Source organism: Nelumbo nucifera, chromosome 8 (genome assembly GCF_055504915.1).
Source record: "Nelumbo nucifera cultivar China Antique chromosome 8, China Antique-T2T, whole genome shotgun sequence".
Taxonomy (NCBI): domain Eukaryota; kingdom Viridiplantae; phylum Streptophyta; class Magnoliopsida; order Proteales; family Nelumbonaceae; genus Nelumbo; species Nelumbo nucifera.
Window position 1 is genome coordinate 45,671,679 of NC_142656.1, and position 12,097 is coordinate 45,683,775.

General features: G+C 35.4%; 1 non-coding gene across 1 annotated transcript; it reads left to right on the forward strand.

Moving 5' to 3' along the window:
* Positions 1-11,403: 11,403 nt before the first annotated feature.
* LOC148789967 (U1 spliceosomal RNA) lies at positions 11,404-11,562 on the forward strand. Its single transcript, XR_016079907.1, has one exon. It is a non-coding gene; the product is annotated as a U1 spliceosomal RNA (small nuclear RNA).
* Positions 11,563-12,097: the final 535 nt, after the last annotated feature.

The window sequence follows — 12,097 nt, forward strand, 5'->3', positions numbered from 1 at the left end:
TAGGAAATGCTTAATCCAAAATGTGTAGAGAATTGATCCTACATGCCTGGTTTGTCACCAAGAAGAAGAGAACATTGTTCACCTTTTCTGTGCAATGCCTTGTAATAAACCAAATATGAGGATTAGTAGATTAGATGGCCTTAGGCCTAGTAAAGAATAATGAAAAAACCTAATGGTTTAAGAAGATAAGAAAAGTGATGAAGCTCAAATTAGGGGATGAATTGCAAATATAATTTGGAATATTTAGATTCATAGGAATCGGTGTTATTTTGAAGGAATCTAAATGAACCCAACTAGATTAATCAAGAAGGAAATAGTGGACCTGATTGAATATCATACAATCCAAAATCTTCTTTTAACTAACCAAGTTGTTAAACAAGTGCAATACATTAGGTGGCATCCCCCATGATACAACCAAATGAAAATAAACTTTGATGCATCTTCTGTCGAAGAAGGAGGAGGCAACCATAGATTGGGTAGCAAGAGATTTTTGAGGAGAAAATATAAAGTTGAACACCATGAAGATTGGGCATGCTCCATATTCGTGGTAGAGGTTATGGTGGAAAGGAATTAGTCTCAACAACTTTTAAGGCCCGTTCGCTTTTTGATAAGTTATTTATTTGGGTAAATGCACTTACTTGGGTAAGTGTTTCTCAAAAAAGGCTTACCCAGGTAAGTGCATATACCCATGTTCTTTTATTTCCCAAGTAAATAAGGCAATGATCATTCTAGCCATAAAATTTCATTATTAAAAGGGGCATTTCTGTCCCATTCAAGTATTAGTAACTTTCCCCCAGGTGGGAAAGTTATTTACCCACCTAGGAGATGGGTATCACTTACCTGGATAAGTGATCACCACGAAAATAAATTTTCCCTAGTCCCCACTTACCCAGGTAAGTGCATATACCCATGTTCTTTTATTTCCCAAGTAAATAAGGCAATGATCATTCTAGCCATAAAATTTCATTATTAAAAGGGGCATTTCTATTCCATTCAAGTATTAGTAACTTTCCCCCAGGTGGGAAAGTTATTTACCCACCTAGGAGATGGGTATCACTTACCTAGATAAGTGATCACCACGAAAATAAATTTTCCCTAGTCCCCACATAAATCTAAAAAAAAAACATGAGTTTGTTGGTTAATGGGAATCAAAATCCCATTGACCAACTTTTCCCCCTCTCAAAATCTAAAAAAGGAATGCCCCCCTAAGATGAATCAAGATAACATAATAATAGGAGATCCCCTACTCATGGTGAAAAGCATAAACAAGGAGTAGAACCTGCCTTGGAAAAATAGTGAAATAATAATGGATATCCAAGAAATGCTTGAATAGTGGGCAAAGAATCCACATACAACATGTCTTGCACAATTCTAATCAGCTTGCAACTTATGTAGCCAATCTAGGGCATGTAGTGGATGGTTTAGAGATCACTCCCATGCACCTAATGATAATCTATTCCATCAATTTAGAGGACTTGGGGGGCTGCAATACCATTAGATTTTGTTAGTGCTCTATCCCTTTTGTTGACCTTATGGGTGTTGATGATAACAAATGCATTAAAGCTACTAATGTGTTTGAATCCATGTGTGCAAGCATTCTTATTAATCTCCTACAAATTAAGCTGAAAAGTTGGAAAAAGAAATGCAAGGCACCCCCCATGAAAGAATATTAAGTTCAAGAATGTGAAAAGGCCATATCTTTAGGGACATGATGTAATCTACAACAAGTATCATAACTTGGGCTCAAACTTGACCAACCATAGTTAAACCAATACCTTAGAGACCAATGGTTAGCTTAGCTAGACTTAGGAATATTTCTAGATCTTGTTGGGCTTAAAAGTTGATTGGACCTTTTAGGAGGCTAAGAACTCATTTCCTAAAGGTTAGAAATCAAAATATTTAAAAATATCAATTCTTGAAACTTAAGGAGTCAACTACATACAACTTAACCAAGTGAATAATGCTTATATAGTTGACTAGTTATGACAAATAGTTGACTAGTTAAATCTAAAGATTCTAGCCTTGTCTAAGTATCGACTACTTATGCTATATAGTCGACTAGTTGTTTAAATTGCTAGACATGAACAATCAAATAGGATGGCAATTTTCCCCATCCCCGACGGGGACCTGATTTCCCCGACCAGATGGGGCCGGGGATGGGGATTGTTTTGGCAGGGTGGGGATGGGGGCAGGGATTAATAGGAATCCCTGGTCGGGGTCAGGGTCGGGGATTGAGGTCCTCACCTCACCTCGACCCCGATTATATATACATTAAAAGTTATTTATATTAAATATACATTAAATATTATCTATATTAAATATACTATTATATTATTTATATTATATATATCAAAACATATTTAAAATTTTATTTATAATTTAAATTTTTTATTTATTTTAAGTAAATTTATTTAAAAAACAATATTATTTGAAAACATTTTGGGGATTCGAGTCCCCACGGGGAACCCATCCTCGTCAGGATCAGGGATGGAGGACAAATTTTATCTCCAACGGGGATCGGGGATGGGGAATATGATCCCTGCCCCGAACCCACCCCATTGCCATTCCTACAATCAAATAGTTGACTAGTTAACTTAATAGTTGACTAGTTAACTTAATAGTTGACTACTTCACGCAAAAAATGTCTTTGAGACCTCATGTATAATGGTTAGTTTTGATCTTCAATGGTTCTTTCGATGAACTTCTTCTAATGAGGAAACATAGTGAGCTAATTGGTTACAACAGTCATATTTGTGGTTGCTTGAATCCTAGTTATAAAATCTCTCAATAAAAGATAGAAGACAAGAACTTAAAGAAATATCTTGAGCTAGAACTTGAAAAGTTAGAGGGAAACATGAGGAAACCAAGAGATTTATCCTTTGAAATTCCCTTGATTTAAATGGAGAGATTTCTCAAAGCTAAAGAGTTTAAAGTGTGTGATTGAATCCCAAGGAGCCCATTGATCTGAGTTTCTTATCTGCCTTGAAGTTTCATATGATCTTTGGCCTTCATTAATGTATCTATTATTATTTGTGAAAGGGTTGATAGCACATTCAAGCTATCAGTTGGCTAGCTATTTGGTGTTTAATGTGTGAACATTGGTTGAAAGTTTCGATAGCACCTAGTAAACTATTCGGTTGAAGTGGTCTTGTTGGCACCTGTATAAGCCCAGCTAATTGGAGTGGTCTTGTTGGAACCCTTATATGCCTAGATGGTTACAGTGGTCTTGTTGGCATCTTGTATAAACTCAGTTGATTATAATGGATTGTAGGTGGTGTGCCTAGGGAGAGGATGTAGGCTGGGATTACTGACTTCTATAAATTTCTTGTGCCTTGTGCTCTACTTTCTTGCATTGATTTGTTATTTCCATTGCGTTATATTGATTTCTTGACACAACACTTCCACCAACCATCACACACACTCATAGTGTTTTAGGGAGACTTTAGGCGAAATTTATGTGAAAGAACCTAATTAATTACACCTCCTTGGTTCAATATCTGAGCAGCACCTTTTTTTTCTATCAAACAAATAGGAGATATGAAGAATATGGTAGGTAGATTAAAAATAAACCAAACAAATAAGGAAAGTCTAGATGGTACATTCTCAAATCTTGGGCAAGAAGATTGAGTTCATCTAGGAAGACACAACACATATTCAATCTCCTCTTGGTGGTAGATATTACTTGATTTTATCTTTTTCTTAGAAATTTTCTCTTCCTATATTAAGCTATTATAGTAAGTTTTGGGTACGAATAATGGGCTGAATTAGGGTTTGGTATGGGAAACTCAATTAGCAATAATTTAATTTAACTCTCACCCTTTGTAATGGGCTCTTAATTGATTGTTGAATGGAATAATCTTTGTTTGTGCACAATTGCATTTTCTCTATCTCTTTGTCTCAAACTATTTAGAGTTAGATTACCAAAAATACCTATTTAGAGTTGCAAAGAACAAGTAAATCCTAGTTAACTACTAGAGTGGTGTTTTGGTCCAACCATCAAATGTTGCAAAGCCTAGTGCATAGCTATGAATTGCTTGTTTAGGCTCAGTTTGGAAGGAGTACAAATACAAATATGTACAGTGCAAATACATACAAAATAATACAAAATGTAAGGTTTTGCACTCTACATATTTGTATTTGTACTCTTTTCAAACCGAGTACAAGTACAGATATGTAGAGTGCAAAACCTTACATTTTATATTATTTCGTATGTATTTGCACTGTACATATTTGTATTTGTATTCCTTCCAAACTGAGCCTTAGGCTACGTTTGCAAAGAGTACAAATACAAAAATGAACAGTATAATGCAAAGTTGTCCGGTTTAGTGGAATGCAAAATTGGCTTGGTTTTACATGTATGAAATGTTTGGATCTTGTTTGGCACAGTCAGTGCAAATACCAAATACATATTTGTCAGCATTTGTCTCGGCTGATACAAAACACTTGATCACCATCCTCAATTCACTTGACCGTCGCTAACATACACCAAACACTTGAGCGTTACTCACACTTCAATATGCAAATTACAACTCAACTACCTTAATATTTAAATATGAGTATTTTCCCTCAACTCATAGATGGTTCAACCTGTAAATTACTACTTTAATGACTTGGGTTTAAGAAAGAATGCTGACGACATGCTTTTACTACAAACAGAGGGGTGAATGATCTCAGGACTAAGGGTGTCAATGGACCAGTTTTGGATTGGACCCCGTCTAATCCAAAATCAATTTAAATGGATTGGATGGACCAACAAGATATATTGGATTGGACCAATCCGGTTCAAAATATTTATTAGATTGGATTTGACCTGATCTATTCATAACAAATTCATATTAGATTGGGTTGGATTAAGTCAATATTTGGTCCATTAATATAAGATAAGAATATATGTGTCAATGGACCGGATTTGGGTTGAAACCAATCTAAATCAAAATGAATTTGAATAGATTAGACAGTTCAGACATTGAATTGGACTGGTCCAAATTGGACCAAAACATTCATTGGATTGGATTGGATTGGACCTGGTCCATTTATAATAGACTCATATTGGACTGGATCAAATTGGACCAAATCCAGTCCAATTGACACCCCTACTTAGGACAACCCATATTGTCAGAGGACCTGAATGCCGTTGACAATTTGGATCCTTCTAAATGTCACTGAATCATTGCTTGTCTTGTAAAAATCTTACAATTGTTGTAAAGTGAAAATTAATTGAAAAGCAACAAAACAACCACAAAATAGAAAAATAAACTAGTTGGGAAGAAGAAAATGAGAACTTAGATTTCTTTTAGAATTCATGCACTTCATGAGAGCTAGGATAACAATTCTAAGCAATTACCCTGCCCCAGAGGATGGTTAGGGTGTTGACCCCACCCAAGATTTTGCCAAGTTTTGGCTTAGGTTTCTTTGTTTGTGCTTCTCCTTTAGAGTGATGATCTGGGTTTCTATGTTAGCCTGTTTTTGCACTAAAAACATTAATTGGGGTTTGTTGCAATTAATAGTTTTACAAGTAGTGCAAGTTTTGTCTATTTCTATGCTACGAACTGTTTTCTAAACCATTCAATGAATAATAGTGTTGTGAACTGTAAATGTATATTTGGGAGATAGGACCACCTAAGAAAAGCCTCTAACGAGGTACTGCCAACACAGCCACATAGTTTGTCAATGAGAGGGATGCCAACTAACCACGTAGACTACATTGTGAGTGAATATGGTGCTCAGTGGGTGACAAAGTACTTGTGGGTGTTTTTGAGACAGGTGTAGTTGTATGTGATCTTTCAATTTCTGGTTTGAAAGTAGGGTTTTGGTAATTGACTGCAGTATCTTAGGCTTTGGAGAATGATAGTGTGTGATCTGGATGTTCTTAGCTAGAGGGTAGCTCGGATGTCAGCCTGCTTTGCTAGCTGGTTGAACTGCAAAAGAAGAAGACTTAGAGGACCCAGGGTGGCTTACCCGGTGTGGGTGCTCTGATGCTTAAGTTAATACTCTGTGTGCAAGCTAGAAACTTTAATGCTAGAAAGCTATTGAACAAATAATCGTACGTACCTTGTGCCGTTGGGGTTGGTGCCCTTATATAGGTGAGCTACCGTAAGCCTTACGAAACATCTCCGAGATCCCCAACCCGTGCTACTAGGAATCCATTCTTCACCAGGAGGTGGACTTCGTGTTAGCCGATAAGGCTTATCGAGTCCGTTCAGTCCGGGTGGGATAAGGATAAGGTTTGCAAATGTGCGGCGTGATCTCGGAGAGCTCAAAGACAGCTAGCTAGCTTCTAGAAGTTGGCTACGTGTCATTTCGGCAGGTTGGGCCATCACGAGCTGCTCGGACCTCAGTCATGGCCAAGGTGCCGGAGATACCCAAGCTGACCTGGCTTGCTGAGGTGGTAGGGAATGTCGAGTCATCATCCAATCAGTAGGTCGCTTCCACGTGTCTGGGTGTTGATAGGTGAGGCCAAATTACCCCTCATCAGAGAACAACTTATAAATCCAACCTACACACATAGACACAAAACCTCCTTTTCTGTTCTTTGTCATCTGCTCTCCATTAATCCCTTTCCCTTGGCAATGCTATTGAGTATTGATGTAAGAGCAATAAGTCATAAATGGAATTCCTGAATTTTCATGTATTTTGTAGTTTTAGATAGTAAGTATATTTTGATTATTTTGCATGGTTTCTATGGGGTCCAGTTTTCTAATTTGTCTAGTCATAGTTTAGTTGTGTTTGAAATTTCATAGTCATTGATTCAATAGTTTAGGAATTAGAGTTCTTTTTGAGACAATATGATATGGAAGTTCTGCAATTCTTTGCTTTTCTTTGTTCTAGAAGGATCTATTTACATGGACTAGGTATGTTTCTAGGAGTTAAATCCAATTGACGTCAAAATTGTTGGGATATGAGGACCATCTGAAATTAATCTACCTACTATTACTAATATATAGACATCGTATGTTGGACAATAAATATTGATTTCCAATCATGCAAGTGACTTATGTTTAATTTAGATGCCCAAACAAACATCAACAATAAAAGAAGAAAAAATAAAACAAATTATAACATGACAAATAAAAATGCATAACATGATGATGCATAAGAGATGCTTGGATGGATGACAGTATATAGGTCTCTAGGAAGATTACAATAGTTAAAAGAAAAAGCAGAAAAAGAAGACATTGCCTTGTGAGTGAGCCAATTCGTGGCCTGGTTTGCCTCTCTAAACACGTGCCTATATCATACACCTCTCTCTAGCCACTCCATCTTCAAGCAACCCAAGATGATGTTCCTAAGATTCCACGAGGGAGAAATCTGTCCTTTTAAACAATCAATAACATTCTTCGAGTCCCCCTCAAACGTAATTGGATGGTCATTAAAGTTAAAGGGCAGATTGTGAGCTTCCCACGCAGCTCAAGCCTCAGCCGCATTAATGGAAGTAGTGCCAATAGTTGAGCATTTGAAATCCAAGACCTTCCCCAAATGGTCTCTAACAATTTCCACAACGGAACCAAAACCATCCCTTAATCGAGAGGCATCAAAATTGATCTTAATTTCACCATACTTGGGGGGATCCATGCAATAAGATTACATTTTTTCCTTTCTATGGTGGGACCTGTCTTATCAATAAGCTTTTGATACTCTGAGAATGCCTTACCCGCCTTCGCAGCAATAAGAAATGGATCATCCTCTTTATTTTTAAACATTTTCCTATTTCTCTTCTTCCATATATGCCATAGAATGAACACACACTTCTCCTTCAAATAGTATATTCAACTAACCACGAAATGGAGAATTAGTTTGTTATATTCTAGGTATTTTGGATGAACAAAATAAAAGAATTTTTGAAGATTTCTCAATGACACTATTTTACCAAATTCTCTAATAATATTCTCTTATTAAATTTTGGGCATCCACACATAAAGAGTTCAAGATATGATGCAAGCAAACTTCTACAAGAATTAGGTGGAAATTATGACGAACTGATGAAATATCTCTGTATTTTGTATGGTATTATACATTACAGTTGGATGTCACCTTGTTCTCCAATGTAAACATTTCATAGATTTGTATTTAATGAAACCTATCATCTCATTATTGACCAAAAATGGAAAAAAAAGGAGTATCATCATGAATGCAAACATTTATTCCTTGGGTCCTCTCTCCTTGTCTATCATGCTAGAAAGCCTAATATTTGATAGGAAATCATGGTTGATCAGGGATTAGAGTTCCTTTTTTTTTTTATTAATAACTAAGTAGTGATTCTATTAATTCTAGTAAATAATAGCATTTAGTTTGTATATGTGCCAAGCACCCCTACAAAACTAATTAGTAGGAAATTACGGGGAATAGGAATCCTTGCGGGGATGAGATCCCTGTGGGGATGGGGATAACCTTGTCCCCGGAGACGGGGGTGGGGAGAGGCTCCCTGTCCCCACCCCGCTCCGTTGCCATTCCTACTAATTAGCCTCCACTACTCCATTCTTTCTTTTTCTTGTCTAGCTAGAATAGAGCATCAACCAATCAATTTGGTCAGTACAACTTTGCGCTATGATTGGATCCAAAAATTTGCTAATGGGAGTCTGGCCTTTTTTTTTTTTTTTTTGATAAATGTCTGACTTGTTTCTCAAAGCATTTGATAACTAGGATTTTTTTTTTTTTTTTTTGGTATTGGGGCATATTTCACCAAGATTTTCCTTTTTGGTGTATTTGGGCACAAAAATTTTTGTAATCTTTGGGCATCAATAAATATTAATTATTTGTTAGGATCATATATTCAAATGCATTTTTTTTTTTTTGTATAGGAAGTTCTCTACAACATGGAATGATTAACTAGAATAGTTCAATGACTTTTATCCCCACATGTTCACTACTGTATCACCCTCTCCTTCCTTTTTCTATTAGGTTGGGAAAAGGGAAATACACAAACATAGAAAAATCTTCTTAGGTTTATGACTAACGAGGGAGTTCAAATCAGCCCTCCACAAGATAGATAGTTTCCCACTGCACATCCCTACTGTATATTGGGAATATCTCCCAATGATAATATCAGAAATGATGAGACATCACCAGGAGATGTTCCCAATACATGGCGGGGATGTGCTGTGGGACGTGGGAAACTATCTTGTGGGGGGCTGATTTCAGCTCCTAACGAGGGTTTTGCTTGAGATACTTCAATTACTCCAATGGATTTTCAAAACAAGGTTGAACCTCTCTTCTGACAAGGTAGGTGACTTGAAAAAGAAGAAAAAATAAAATAAAATGAGAAACCAAAAATAAAATCAAATGCCATATTGAGCGAGAACAAAGTTGCCTCTCTTAGAGATCAAAGGCAATAGTTTGATCACAAGTTTTTTCAGAAGATCGGAATGGTCGAGTTCCAACTTGGAGTAGTTCGGTCATAAGCTTTTTCAGAAGATCTGAATGGTGGAGTTCCAATTTGGAGTTGTTCGATCACAAGCTTTTTCAGAAGATCTTATAGTGGAGTTCTAGTTCAGAGTTGTCCTTCCCCCCCTTCTCTCTCTCTCTCTCTCTTGTTAGATCTTTAGAAATGCAGACAACATGCTATTTGGTTCGACCGAGAATGATAACAAAGGTTGCTTTGCTTTTATGAAAGCGGAAATTGCAATTATTTTCGATACAAACCTGGCCCATATGCATTTTTACATCGAAAAAGCGAAGGATATTTGAACCTTTACTAAACAGATGCAAAGCTGAACCGGAGCCCAAATTTGCAATGGTTCTGCATTTGCATTCCTTCCAAACGCAGCCTTAGGTGCAAACCGAATCAATAAACATTGATAGTAGCTTAAACAATCACTCTCTTGGCAATTGGGCTGCATCACATGGCCTCACATTATTAACCAAACCATGTGGCTGAAAAATCTATACTCTCCATTTTATCATTACATATATTGGATACCCCACCTTTTTAAAGAAATCGGTATTTATTTTCATGATCACCTTTTGTAATTTCTTATTGCCTTCTAGGTTTTTCTTTTTCTTTTGGATCAATGCCTTTGGGCATTTTTGTAGGAATGCAAAAATATTTCTTTTTTTATTTGCATGTTTAGTTAGTGCAAAAGTTTTCATATTCTATGCCATGGGATTTAAGATTGTAAATTTCATCTGTCCTTTCAAGTCTTAAAGTTGTTTTTTTAAGTAGTTTTTTTTTTTTGCTTAATAAAATTCTAAATTGATTTTGTCATTGAAAATAACATAAAATAAATTTGACCATCAAGAACTTTGTATGAACTAGAAATTTAGGCCATGTTCACTTTCTGGAAGTTACTTACATGCTATATTTCCTAGGTAAATAAGACGATGACTATTTTAGCCATAAAAATCCATTATTAAAAGGGGCAATTTTGTCCCGTCCAAGTGTTGGAAAATTCACCCCCCTCTCCTGACAAGGTGGGAAAGTTACTTATCCACTTGGGAGATGGATACCATGGAAAATTTAGTAAGTGATACCCAGGGAAAATAAATTTTCCATAGACCCCACATAAATATGAAAAAAGAACATGAATATCTTGATCAATGGGAACCAAAATCCCATTAACCAACTTTCCCCCCTCTCAAAATACAAAAGATGAATGGGCCCTTAGATTTTACTTACTTTTTTTGTTTGGTTTTAAGTTTTCACATCTGAATAGATTACCAATTTCCATCAATTAACTTGATCTAAATGGCAACCAGTATAAAAAAGAGAAGTATTGTTCAATTGCTAGTATTGATTCCAGCTGATGGTTTTCATATAAATCCATGTGCATAATGCTTGTTTTTTAAACTTGTATGTTATCTTGGTGTAGAGAAATGACTTTTTCCTTTTCTTCTTTGTGTGTTTTTTATATTAACCTAATAGAAAACTTTTTTCTACAGTTACAATATTGTTAATGTTGATAATGGTTGAAGTTCTTAAATTGAATGGTTGTATACATTGTCTTTTAGTGGATAAGCTATTAAGTAGGTTATGATCTCCTTAATGGCTGAATGATACGTGGGGTCAATTACCATGCCCTTTAACATTTTGTTACATTACTATTTTATCAGCTAAAACAAAAATTAATAAGTCATTCAGTTCAGCAAACTGTCCTAGTTGAACCAAAATGATATTCAGTAGAAAAATAATACTGCTTGAAACATTTGACTTTGAAGCAAATAATACCTAGAAGCTGCATCACAAATTCAACCAAAACCTATTGGGACCCATTGCCAAAACCTAATGGATGCAAATAGCTAACTACAAATATAAGTAGTAAATAGTGATTTAAGCAACTGAACATATTATGTCTAATGTAAACAAAATGCCATTTTCTTTGATAATATATGTTTATAAAATGAAAAATAAACAAACCATGTAATCCAATATATATATATATATAGATAGATAGATAAATAGATAGATAGATAGATAGAGGCGGAGTCAATGGGTGATCAAGAAGGCCTATGACTTAGGTTGCCAACCTCCATTGCACAAGGGAGGGGTGCCCGCCTAACATCTCCCCAAGTGGGAGAGTGTACGTCATAATTTGTGGTAGTAGGGATATGCGTTTGTGCAGCCCCTATCAATTGGATGACCTGCATGGAAACCAAGACAAGTATTTATTTTATATAATATAGATATTTAATTTTATAAATTTATGCTAACTTTTCATAAATTAATTGATACTTAATCAAATCAAATATATCTACAATTCTGGATATGTAAATATATCAAACTCAAATATATATTTTACATATCCATCAAAATATGAGATGAGTTTGGATTTCTCGAATTTCTATTGAATTGGATTCAGATATCTATTTATAGCGAATAAGTCATTAAGTAGGTTGTGAGCTTCTTAATTAGGTACAAGTTGAAACTCCCTCAAGATAGGGGTGAGTATCATTTGGTTAAAACCGAACTAAAATTTCCAATTTTAGGGAATTTCGGTTCGGTTAATTCAGTTAATTGGAAAAACCAAATTTCATTTATAATAATAATAAATAAATAAAATTTGGTTTTATATCAATATATAAAAATCCGTTTTTGATTTAGTTATTTTGATTTTAATTTATTCTATTTTGATTTATTCGGTTCAATTTTTTACCAAATAAATCA